This window comes from Passer montanus, unplaced genomic scaffold, assembly GCF_014805655.1.
Source record: "Passer montanus isolate IOZ18808 unplaced genomic scaffold, ASM1480565v1 scaffold98, whole genome shotgun sequence".
NCBI classification, from domain to species: Eukaryota; Metazoa; Chordata; class Aves; order Passeriformes; family Passeridae; genus Passer; species Passer montanus.
In genome coordinates this window covers 683,460-696,836 of record NW_024375256.1, presented here as the reverse complement: position 1 = coordinate 696,836, position 13,377 = coordinate 683,460, and the positions used below count along the sequence as shown (strand labels likewise).

The following is a 13,377-nucleotide window of genomic DNA, read 5'->3' as shown; positions in this document are numbered from 1 at the left end:
TTTTTTGTAAGAAAACGTGTCTGGCTCGTCAAAATCCAGCCCCACGCTTTGTTTTGGCGTTTGCTTACCCAGTTGATAAGGAGTGACCTGCTTTCCTGGCCGGGGGGGCACGGGCAGAGCCCCCTCTACCTCCTTGCTCGCCTCCAGCTCCCATTGTCTGCCTTGGCTCTGCCGCTCCCCTCCACACGGACTTGGGGCTGGATGCCCCTCTGTGCCCGCCCGGGCTGGAGCATCCCAGCCTTTCTGACACACAGCGCCTATTTCAGGGCCGTGCAACTTCTCCATGAAATGTACTCCGGGGTGAAACACAACTTGTGACCCTGCAGCTTAGGAGCACATTTGCTTTTGCCAATTGCAAAATTAAATTTGACTCTTTCCTAAATATTCTGCGTACGAAAAAGCAGTCAAGAAAGTGCATTTTTTCCCCCCTGTCCTCACACTAAAATCGTGTTGCCAGGTGTACGGGGGAATTCAGCCATCAGTCAGCAATCCAAGCCGAGACCTTGCACTGGGAAGCAACGAAGCCCTTAATCATTCCCGGTAATGACATGTTTGGAAAAAAGTGCCACACGTGTGCACTGTGTATTTTCAGCAAACATCTAATGCGAGGGTGTGAAACAGTGGCTGCGGTGCACAGTGTGCTTGTGCAAGGGCTTCCCTCCCCTCTTCCTCCTCCTCCTCCTGCTCCAGCCTGGCTGTGCTGCCCTGCTCACAAAAGCCGTGTCCTTAGAACAATAGGCCTGTGCTCCTGGAGACCCATCCCGGCACACGCCATGCTGCTTCTGTGACGTTTGCAAGGGGATACACAACCCTGATTATTAATTTTTTTTTTCCTTTTCCCCACTGTGAGTGGAGCTGTGAAATAGTAAAATTAATTTGTGCAAAAATACCCCTGAACAGCACTCGGGTTGAACAGTCCAGGTGGTGCCGTGTGGTTATGGCCGACCTGGGTCCCCGCTGTCGTGGGAGCTCTCGACGCGCCCCATAACCGCTCGCCCTCCTGGGCACCCGCTCCGGGAGCCTCGGGCAGGTGGGGGCCGAGCGCCGGGGGCTCGGGCCAGGTGAGGGGTCACAACTCCCATCCCCGCTGCGTTTATTCGTGTCATAGGCTGAACCTCGACAGTTTTTGGCAAAACCTAATTAGCGCCAGGTCTGGGGCCTGCATTACGTGCGTATGTGCGGCGGCGTTTTGTGTACAATATTAAAAAAAATATCCAGGCTTTGGGTTGCCTTTTGTAAGGCATGGAGCTGTGACCCTCCCTCCGCTGCTCCCTCCCCCCAGAGCCCCAGACTTCGCCGTGCCCTGGCTGCGAGCTTACATGGAGTTGTCTTTTTTTATTTTTTTTATAAACCCAGTCACAACACGGGAAGAGGAGGAGGAGGAGGAAGAGAGAGAAAGACAGAACTAAAACCCCTTGAAGGATGGCTCTCCAAAATTCCTGGCGGAAGCACGGGGAATCCCTGGTAGCGCGGGAGCGGAGGTAAGGCAGCCCGCGCCCACCCTGCTGCGGCCCCCGCGCCTCGCTTTTGGGCTGGGAGCGCGGCTTGTGGGGAGCGGGAGGCAAGGTGGAGGTGGGAGCTGGGTGGTGGGTGGGTGGGTGGTGGGTGGAGGAGACACCTTCGCCTCGCGCTGCTTAAGTGGGCGCGGCGCTGATGTGAATATGCAAATGGGCGGCCGGGCGCGTCACACGTGCGGCTGCTCCCCCTCCCCTCGCTCCCCTCCCTCGCTCGCTCCTTTCCCACCCGGGGCTCGGGGGGACCTGGGGACATGGGGGGCACCGGCCCCGTCCCGCCCGTCCCGTCTCACTCCTCCCGTCCCGCCCCGGCAGCGGCGGAGGTGCGAGGCCGGGATGGGAGCGGGGGTGACCCCGACACGGGGGAACGGACGCGATCGCTGCCGGGGGGCCCGGGGGGGTGGGCTGGCCTCCCCCGCGCCGCTGATTGATGTCAGGGGCCAACAGGATCCGGCTTTCCTGGCGATGATGATGGTGATGGTGATTGCGATGATTACACTCATCATTAGTGGGAATTTGAATTTTGCGATGGTCAAGGCTGGGCGGGGGCACGACCCCCGCGCCCGGGAACTTAAGGAAAGAAAAGACAGGATTTGGAAAATGATTAATTTATGCACTGGAAGGGTCAAGTTACAAAGGTTTTCACGCAGCCCTGTTTTATTGCGAGTATACGCCGAGATCGGCAAAAAGATGGGAAAGGCGTTTTTGTTATTAAAGGAAAATCCTTTATTGGAGGGATGATTTAGAAATTTACAGTCAATGGAATTTAATTTTATCCTTTGCCTTTTGCTTTATCCACATTTTAATAAAAGAGCCACGAAGAATAAAAGTAGCCAGGTGATTGCTGAACAAAGCAGATCTCGAGTCTGAATAGGATTTAAAATCGGTGCCTGCGCTCCCTGCGCCTGGCGGGGCCGCGGGTGGCACCCCCGGCTGTGTGCCCGGGCAGGGGGACACTGCGGTGACGACACACACCTTAATGCAAAATTAATATTTCATGTGCAGGAGGCACAAACTTTGTGGTACATTTTTCCTCCCCCTCTGTTTGCCGACCTGGCGATTTGGGTACGCCTGATTGTGTCTTAGGTTTCTACGTGGTTATTCCATGCAGAGAGCGATTTTCAGGGGAGTGGAGTGCTGCTGGGGATGTCTGCCAGCACCCCGAGGTGGCAGTGACCATGTGTGGTTCTGCAGAACATCACTGGCATTAATTCACTGGGAAAAAAACCAAATGCAAATCAACTCCATTAGTTTTTCTTAGGTTCTATCAGGGACTTTAAAAGGATCTACTAATGGGATAACTGTATTCACTAGATTGATAAATAAATAGAAAATCCCTAATTCTTTTGAGGCATGGGGCTGGAAGCAGCAGATGGAAGTGACTCCAGGGTAACTGAATAAAACCCCTGTGCTGATAGTGTTTGATTGATCATAGTGTAGTGCACTAAGAGACAAGGAGTCAGCTGAGGGGAGAAGAGGGAAAAGGTGAGAGATGGAGCAGGAGAGAAGTGTAACCCAGTTCCAGCAGGACAAACCACCTGCCTGTGTGCCCTGCTCTCCCAAGCGTGCCCGGTGTCCTGCACGGCTCTGCCACCCAAATGCCACGCAGGCCTCCAGCTCTCAGCCAGCCCAGCTGGTCAGTGCGGAGTTTTCTCTCGTTATCGCAGTCTCTGTGCTTTCCCTCGCTGTGGCTGCAGGCCCGTCCTGGCTGCACCGCGCTCGGGTACACCGGGCACAGCGCAGTGCCGCGGGCACCGTGCCCAGGCACTGGGCCCCAGGACACGGCAGGAGCCCCCCGGGCACGGCAGGAGCCCCCCGGGCACGGCAGGAGCCCCCCGGGCACGGCAGGGCAGCGCTGGCTCGGGCCCCTTTGGGTGCACACCTGCAGCCGTGCGCGCACACGCGGCTCCCCGCGCTCGCTCCGCCGTGCCAATAAAGAAGAAAGGCAGGGATGAGGATTGTTGCTATTGATCTGCCCAAGGGGATCATTAGGCATCAGTATCAATCTACAAATCAGTGGGCCTGTGTTACTTGCTTGGGCAGTCATTGCCAATTTGTTCCTATTAGATGGCCGAGCCCGGAGGTGTTTGATGAGCAGATTGGGTCTTTATCTCGGCGCTGGAGAGCAGGCGGGCGTGGGGAGATGCCGCAGCTTTGCAGGATTGCTGCTGTTTGTTTGTTTTCCTCTGCTGAAACCCTTTTCACTTCTCTGTACAGAATTTTGTAGGGGCTGAATGTGTTTCTGCTTTATGGATGGTTTTTCATATCATCAGATTAAACATATTGAGAGTTTAGGAGAAACTATTTTAAAATAATCCCCTCACTTTTATTCGTCTGTTTACCAGCAGCACGCCCTATAAAAATACATATTCATGCCAGATTCTTTTGTTATCCTTTCCAGGTCAGACCCAACATTAGGAACGCAAACAATTTTGCTTTTGCTATCCCGGTGCCCATTCCTTGGGATTTATTGAGTTGTGCTTAGTGAGATGATTGTTTTCACAGCATTTCCCTCTGTGATTTAATTATTTAGGCCAAAAAAATTAAAGCTTGCAGATAATATTTTATTTTCTAAGTGTTTCTATGTGGAGGGCAGCCCCCGGGGTTAGTGGCCCCTTGGACAGAGCCCTGCTCTGTGCGGCGCCTTCCAGAGCTGCCTCCCTCATCTGCATATATACAAATAAGAAAAATGTTTAACACTATGCAAAATGAATAACAAATTTAGACCATAACAGAAGAATGGAAATTAATGGCAAAAAAAGGGATCAAACCAGTTCACATGAATGATGTGATCCGACATCAATGCCGTGTTATTTAATGCAAACCTCGATTCCGACTGCTCCATCTCACTCCTCGCATGAGCATCGCGCAGTTTAAACATCTGTCCAGCCGTTAAAGACCCTATTGACGCTGTGTTATTGGATTTCTAATTTCCAGGTTTTGTCAGGGGGTTTAACAGACTATATGAGTGTTTATAATTTCTAATGAGTTTAATCTCTAATTTGCCTCTATTACCTGGGACTGTCAAATCCCCTTCTTAGCACTTGGTCTGTGAAAATTCAAAATACAGAAATACAGGTTTCTAAAGAACTCAAAATATTTGTCATATCTTTTATATACAAATGTGTGTGCAGTAAACAGAACTATACATTCTTATTCTCTTTGAAGATCAAGCCTGATTTTAATCCTGCCTATCTGCTGCAATCACAATATATTACCTAAACCCAAGTTTCTTTGAGGACTTTTTGGATAGATGTCACTATTTCATTGGAGATAAAATAGGGTGTGTTTTAGGATACCACATTATTGCTGCCTGATTAGTATTTGATCAAATCCTATCTGTTTTTTTGTCCCTGAGACAATCCAGCTCCTCCACATCCGGAGGCGAATTCGCCTCATTCTGTCTGACAAGTGTTTTGTTGGGGAGCAGCGGATCAGATCCGTGTAAACACGCTGGGGTGGGGAGCCCCGCACTTTTAATTTATCATAAACTCCACAGAACTCATTAGCTTTCATCTTTACATCGCACGTATAGAAATGAATTCTGAGCTCACTCGGGAGGCTTTTTTTTCTGTGGAGTTTGCTGTACAAATATTTATGGACCTTTTCCTTTGTAGTAGAGATTCCAGTGGCAACAGCTATCACACGACGAACGGCAGCTTGCGACTTAGGGAAGAGGTTGCCAAAAGCTGTTGTTTATTTAGTTGCATGGCATTTTGTCTTGAAATTTGTTTTGCTCCTATGCACAAAAAAATACAAGGCTCTCTTGGGAGGAGAAATCAGGATTTTTTGCCTATACTCCAGGAAAAAAAAAAAAGGGAAAAAAGCCTCCCAGAAAATGAAATCTAAGTGTGTTTGTATGTACGAACATAACTTTATAATCAGCATATTCTGAGAATTTTCAGAGCAGGAGACTGCTCACGGCCCATTCACAAAACACACATATGGTGATTTTATGGTAGGTTTTGTTTTAAAGATAATGATTTGTCTCCGCGTTGCAGTTGTTTATGTTTCTGTCTATATCTCTTTCCTCACCCCTGTTTTATTTAGTAAGGTTTCAGCTGTGAAATTTCTCCATGAAACAATTGATACATTCTCCACACGCTGCAGCGAGGGAAAAAAAGCCCCTTAGATTAATGGTCAGTGTCTCATCCACACAAATTTGTGTTACGATACTACCGAGAAGCTGCGAATTACTGACAAGATCTAGAATAATTCCTAATGCTGTCGAAGGCTTCATTTTCTCCTCCGCATGATGGATGAGGCATAAGAAGTGCTTTCTGAGATCGTTAATGTGCATCATTCTGTTAAGTGTTATTAAAGTCCGTCTGTCTTCGGCAGCAGAAACAATGGCTTAGCCCTTATTTTGTCTCTCTCTTTGCCAAACTCCGACTGGCTTTTACTAATGTGGCCTGTTTTGGGGCTCGTTCAGTGGCTGGTTTGTACCACGGTGTTTCTCTTGGTTTGGGGAATTGCATTTTCCCTTTGAGTTTAATGTTGGCTGGTGGCATGAGGAGGCACGGCGAATTCGCGGTGATTCTATCTGTAACCTGTGGATAATGTCCAAGCAGTGCAGGATCTGTACCAAAGCTTCCAGTTAAGCTTGGAAAATAGGATTGAACTTTCCCTTCGGAAGGCTGTTCTGCGGAGCGACGCTGGGCTGTGAAACTGCCCAGGAGCAGCCGTGCCCACTCATTTCCCCCTGGATTAATTGTGTAGAAATCTGGGAATTGCTGTCTGAGGAGGCAGTGAGCTGCTCCCCTGCTGGCAGGGAAGCTGGCACGGGGTGACCCAAACTCGTCCTGCTCGGGCAGAAATCGCTGCCCTGTCCTGGTCCCGTGGGCATCGCCCCATTCCCCAAGGGGGAGCAGGCCAGGCCCGGAGTGCAGATGGATCGTATTAAATCAAAAGTACTTTTAACCAAACAGAAGAATTCACTTTAAAGGTTTTTAACCTTTCTTAAGAGCCAATTTTTCCTTAAGCCCTGCGATAATAAAATACAATATAATTTATAGAGCACTCTCCACGGGTATGCATTCCTCCTCTCTTCTTTTTTTTGGTACAGTCAGATAAAACATCCAGCAACTGGGATGATAATCACGAAAAAACAAAATGCAACTGATCATAAAGCATTTAGAAATGTAACATTCCTTTTACAAGGGATTCAGACATCCTTGGGAAGCCTCACTTCTATACTTTTAATAGAATTAGAGAAGTGTGATGCACAGCTGGTAAAAGCTCAGTCATCCACAGCACAGCGAGTTTTTGAGTATTTAATTTTATATTTGAATAATTCTCCAGATCAGGCTATAATCATGGATGTCATATAAAAAGATTTTTTTCATAAATTACATTATTTCACAGATGTGCAAATACTTCTGTGAAAAAAATTACATTGATCAGTTTTTAATACCCCCCTGTCTCACCCTTCAGTCAAAAGGAAAAATAGCTTTTTTCCCATCTTTGTCTTCAGAAAGGTGCTAGATTGTAAACATCTGAAGGAAATGAAAGGGGGTTGGCCAGTCCACCCCAAATTCTTTCCAGATTTTCATTCCTTTCACCAGCAGCCTTCTGTTCTTGGAGGAGAGGGAGGAACAGCAGAAGAAAGAGAGAGATGTCTCTGTTTCTTATTAAAATTTAAAGTGCAAAGCAGGGGCTGTATTTTGCTAATTTTCAATCTGCTAATTGGGAAGGGGGTTAGGAGGTGAGGGGCCGTGGGGACACGGGAGGCTCGGTGGGACAAAGCCTGGCCAGCGACACGGCCAGCGGGGCCGGCAGGCACCAGGCACGGCCCCGGCCTCGCTGCCAGGGAGGGCTTGGGCTGGCTGCACTGTATAATCCCACATTATCACATCCTGTTTATTCTTCTAATTAGAAAGTGACGCGTTTACCAGGAATAAACTTCCCGACAGGCTCGAGCTCTGCCTGGCCAGGGCTCCGGGGTGCCCGAAAGCCTCGCTCCCGCTGGGACCGGGGGGCTCGGGGCCACCTGGCCCCTGGAGCTCGTGTCCCTGCAGCTCCTCTTGGCATGGATCTGCTCCAAACACGGGAAATACTGAACTGAGGCACAGGCAATGCCACAGCACATCCTCACATGCCGAATATCTGCTTATCTTGGATATTGTTGTGAATGGAAAAGTTTGCCCTAATGTTAAATTCGGGAATGGCAATTGAGATAAATGCCGACTTCCCAGCTCTCTCATCCCATCTCCTATGAAGTTTAGGGCAAAGGAAGACTGAAAATAACTTTATAAAACTTACCAAGGTGTCACACCCTGCCTGCTTGGGCTTCAATCAGAGTTGCCAGCTTGTTTTTCAGGGAATTTAAGTACCAGATGCACTTGGAGAAAGCAAGCTAAACATCAGAGTTTATTTTCAATATGCAAGTGGTATAAAAATATGCAAGCCCTGATCTGAGTGCTATGGAAACTGCTCCACAAAAATGTGGAACGAAAGCTGTTACTGTAAGCGTGGTTCATGTCCTGTAACAGCTGTGACAGCCCGGCACAGCTCAACACTTGTCCAATTAGATGAAAATACTCAAAAGGAAACCTGATTTAAATAAGATCTGTAATAATCTTTCACAATTACAAAGTATTCCAGTGACAAACAGTGTCCCCCTGCCCGGGTCTCCCGGACCCTGCGTTGGCCTCGGCCCAGTGGACGCCGTCTCTCCCTCCTCACGCCGGCTCCAAAAGCATTTTTCAGGGCTTATGTTACAGTTATTTGCAGATTATTTTAGGTCTGTGTTCTTTTATATCCACTTAGCAACTTGCAAGGAATATTTCAGGAGCAGCCCATGCTCGATGTGCCCCATTTTGGGGAGCAGGAGGACTAGGTGGGGCGGATTTAAAAGCCATTATTGTATTCATGACAGATGGTTTTCAGTTTAGGCAAGAAAGCCCCGACAGACACTAGCGCAGAGACAGGAATGTGGACACGTATCATTAAGCTCTTTCTGTTAATCAAATGCAAGAAATACAGTAAATTTATTTTTATACCTGACCTGTGGAACAAATATGGCCACTGGATATTACACATAATAGGTCTTAAAAGGAACAATTATAGTTTCCCTTTAACTTTTCTGATTTGTTACAAGTTGTGTCTATTTCTAAGGTTTTAAGGATACCAACGATTAAAATCATCCTGCTGCATAAATTTTAGTTATTTACCATAGTTCATAAGTGTCGTGTGATGACCTTTTTCTGGCTTCATAAAATCAGTGACTTAATATAATTTAGGATCTGAGAGTGCAAGTTTCTCGATTCATTTATCATTTGATGCTGAAATTTGTTTAGTCTGGATCGAAGGCCCTACTCAGCTTTTCCTACTGGTCATAGATTCTTTGTACACTGGAAACTGGGAGATCTTTGTGTCTTGTCTCTTTTCTTTCAAGTTTGACCAAAAATAGTCATTAAAGACTTCAGAAGCCCCTTGACTTTATAAATAAAGGCTCTTGACTGACTCTGATGGGAGTTCCATGCACAGAACAGGCCCTATTACTAATTTTTCAGAATGGGAAAGTGGGTTAATAGAGAATACACCTTGAATTAAGTGGCCAGAATTATATAATATAGAATACACTTGAATTAAAGTGTATTCCAGACAACTTTTTATGAATGCAATTAAACAAGGAGTTTTAATAGCTTCAGGAGAATTACATTTGAAATTGTTCTATAAAGAATGTTTATAAATATATACATAGATAGATGATAGATGTATGTGAAAGCAGGAGGCAATGCAGTAATTTATTTTAAAAATTCTTCTGTAGTCAGTGTGAGTGATTTCAAATGGGATCCCAGAATCTCCAAGCCAAAGCTCTCATCTTCTAAGGAATTTCACCTGGAATAAAATGTTGCCTTAGAAATTGTTGACGTAATGGTCCCCTTGGGAACCCCAGAGCAGTCAAAGAGAAATCCAACAATAAATCCAGGGGCCACCTGGATAACTCCCATTAAAGGCTTTTTTTCAGTGGAAAAAATTCTTTAAAAGCTTAATTCTTCCTAAATGTAAAGTCCAGCGATCGTGTTTCTGTAGAACCTTTACAGTTGGGTGTTTCACGTGGTTTTGTTTGAAGCACTTCTCCAGGCTCGGGGACAGTGACAGCAGCACTGTGTTCACCGTGTCCCCCCTCTGCAGGGGCTGGGGAACCAAAGGGCACCGAGCACACCCGGGCTGGGCCTGGCGTGGCTCCTGGTGTGAGCCAGCCTCGGCCAGCGCTGGGCCCAGCAGTGCCCCGACACGGGAGCCACGGCAGGAGCGCTGCTCCTGAGCCCTGAGCCCTGAGCCCGAGCCCTGAGCCCGAGCCCTGAGCCCTGAGTCCTGATCCCTGAGCCCTGAGCCCTGATCCCTGAGCCCTGAGCCCCGAGCCCTGAGCCCTGAGCCCTGATCCCCGAGCCCTGAGCCCTGATCCCTGATCCCCGAGCCCTGAGCCCTGATCCCCGAGCCCTGATCCCCGAGCCCTGAGCCCCGAGCCCTGATCCCCAAACCCGGAGCCCTGATCCCCAAACCCAGAGCCCTGATCCCTGATCCCTGAGCCCTGATCCCTGATCCCCAAACCCAGAGCCCTGATCCCTGATCCCTGAGCCCTGATCCCTGATCCCCAAACCCAGAGCCCTGATCCCTGATCCCTGAGCCCTGATCCCCAAACCCCGAGCCCCGAGCCCCGAGCCCCGAGCGGGGATGGGAGCCGGCCGGGCTCTCAAACGCTGCTGCGGAGCACTGCCTGCAGCTGCTTTTCTGCAGAGAAATAAACCACGGGAAAAGCCCCGTGTGCCTTTGCCGTCCCCGGGGGGCACGAGCAGCCCTGCGGAGCGGCTCCGGCCGCAGGCTGGAAGTCGCGGTTTCCCCGTCCGTGTGCCACGAGCGGCTCCCGGATCCCCGCTCGCAGCCACCGCAGCGCTGTGCGCTCCTCGTCCGTCCGAGGGAGCCGCACTCAGCCCGGCCGGGGCCGCCTCGGAGCCAGGCGTGTGTGCCGCGACCCGGCTCAAAACCAGCCTGATTTTAGGGGGGTGCGAGGGAAAATCCAGGGGCTCAGGGCATCCTGGGGGGCCTGTGCGCGGGTCCGCAGAATCACACATCGCGCCCGTTCTCCGCAATCCCAGCTGCGTTTGGTGCGGCTGCAAAAAGGCACCGTGTGGCTTTTGACTGAAAATATTCAGGGGCAAGCAATCATCCCACAAACCAGCGGAAATTTTATCACAATTTAATTCTCTATCAACATTTTTAAAAGGCAAAAGGGGTCAAGAATGAAGTGTGTTATTCTTAGTTGTCTGTATTATTAGTTAACATCAGCTGTCTGCTGATCCCCACCTCCGTGCGCAGTACAAAGGACACTATAAACCACATTAAAAAAAAATAAATTGATTTTTGTAGAAATACATATAAAAATAGATTCAGGATCTGTGGATATTTACCTATGGTAATTTTACAGATATTCTGGCGTGGTGGCTGGAAGACAAACTTCTATTAAACCCTGTGAAATTCAACATTTCACTGAATTTAACATATTCTAAGTTATACATAATATATATATTGAAGCAGTTTTACACTGTTTCTATAGGCTTTGATTTTAAACAGTGTCTACTTTTCATATGTAATGAAGGTATAATTTATAACAATATTTTAAACAGTCCAAGCCAGTTATTTATACTGGTTTTTATCTTGAAATGAGGTTTGCTGAGTCTTTTGGTTTTGCTTTATATACCTCATCATTCCCTTATCACCCAGAGCCTTTTTTGCCTTTGTATTTATTTTTAATGGTATTTTTTACTTTTAGTATAATTGTGTTGTTTAGACAAGAGGGTTTTTTTCTTGTGAGTATTGAGGAACTTGTTTTGCTGCTCTCCCCAGAGCAGTTCAGTGCAGCAATATGTGCAGTCAAACAGGGAAGATTCCCAAATTGTCTGTTCTCATGCTTGGAATTCAGACAAGCAGGCACTGTCTCCGTTCCTGTAAGGAGCACTGAAATTTGGTGTCGTGGATCTGGGCTTAAACTGTTCCAGAAGCAATTTCTGTTTATAGGCCACTGTTTTTCTGGACATTTTCCTGTGTTTTTGAGCAGAAAGCAGATTTGCTGCACTAGAGACATAATCACTGAGCGTGGGCTGTGCTGGGTACGACGGGGCCACGTTCTCACTCCAGGATAATGCATGGAACCGTGTGGGATAAGGGCAGCAGAGCCAGTTCTGCTCATCCTGGCCTTGCTCATCTCCTCCCCTGCCCACAGGGATGTGTCCATCGCGCGGCCGCATGAGCCGTGTCTGCCTGCCACGGACACGGGACCCTCAGCACTGCCCAGGGAGCCCAGCCCCTTCCCATCCCACCCCATCCCATCCCATCCCATCCCATCCCATCCCATCCCATCCCATCCCATTATCCCATCCCATCCCATCCCATCCCACCCCATCCCATCCATCCCATCCCATCCATCCCATCCCATCCCATCCCATCCCATCCCATCCCATCCCATCCCATCCCCTGCAGCCCCACGAGCGCACAGTGGAGCTGCTCGTGTGTCCTGTCCATCCCGACCTGCCTCCTGCTCCCTAGCCCTGGCCTCAGGGATGAGCTCCCGCAGGAGGTGGGCAGGCGGCGGCTGTGGGAGGCGAGGTGGCCAAGGCCGTGGAGGGTGGCAGTGGTGTCCTGGCCCTGGGTGACTCTCGGCTCCGTGTCCTTGCAGCCTCCCGGCTGCGCAGAGCAGGGACAGGCCCTGCCTGCTGGCTCCGGGAGCCGGGAGAAGCCGCGTCCCCATCTGTGAAATAGTGATGGACGGTTTTCCCGCACTGTTACCAAAACTGGGACTTTTTCGGCTGGAAAAGCCCTCAGAGGCATGGAGTGCATGCCAGGGCCGGTGCTGTGGCCCGGTGCCGGGCGATCCCCGGTGTTGGGGCCCGGTGCCGGGCGATCCCCGGTGTTGGGGCCCGGTGCCGGGCGATCCCCGGTGTTGGGGCCCGGTGCCGGGTGATCCCCGGTGTTGGGGCCCGGTGCCGGGTGATCCCCGGTGCTGTGGCCCGGTGCCGGGCGATCCCCTCCCATCCCATCCCATCCCATCCCATCCCATCCCATCCCATCCCACCCCATCCCACTTCATCTCTGCCATCCCCGCCCAGGGAGCACAGGCACAACTCAAATTATTTGGAGACTTTTGCATTCAAACGTTGTTTTCTATAACAATATCCCTAAACTCCACCTACATTTATATGGAGATCATCCACCTCTGGGCTGTTGGGGAACAAACTCAATTCCTGCCACAAAGGCAGAGGTGGTGGCCAAATAGTTCCCATATAATATTAATTTTATATGTGTATGGTTGCACAATTTGCTCCTCGAAGTGTAAGATCACAAAAACGAGGCCGTTTTTGTGTGGGTGCATTGGGTTGCTGGGGGGGTGTGGTGAATATTCCAGCACTTCTATTTCTGCCTCAAATATTTGTGTTTGTTTTTCAGGGGCTTTGTTAATACCTGAGGGAACCATTAATGCAGCCGAAATAACAGGAGATCTGATGTTCTCATGGTGTTTTAGTATTTCACTTCCTCGATGGAAATGCCAGGAGAACACCAGATCTCGCGGTATTCGGGCCCCAGAAATAGGTCCCTTGGGAATTTTTAAAAAGCCCATAAAATACATAAACACAAATATGGAGATATCCAGGTTCCTGCTGAAGTTGCCTGCGCAGCCTTCCCTCGATTGAAGCCATCAGTCAGCAGCTTTCCCTCCCTTCCAGCTGATTTGTCTTTGTCACTGAGCGAAACTACTCTTTCTCCCTCAAACCGATGGCAGAAAACCAGACCCGTGTCGGTAATTGTGATTATGGAGAGGGCAGTTCTGGATTGCTCACACAGACAGAAGATTTCCCCCAGT

At 49.3% G+C, this 13,377-nt stretch overlaps 1 protein-coding gene across 1 annotated transcript in view; it reads left to right on the top strand.

Annotated features, from left to right (window-relative positions):
• The first annotated feature begins 1,432 nt into the window (after positions 1-1,432).
• ZFHX3 (zinc finger homeobox 3) overlaps positions 1,433-13,377 on the top strand; it is a 382,420-nt gene continuing 370,475 nt past the window's right edge. The window contains exon 1 of the mRNA XM_039696465.1: positions 1,433-1,481. The gene's annotated coding sequence lies outside the window, so the exon portion shown is untranslated. The remainder of the gene's footprint in view (positions 1,482-13,377) is intronic.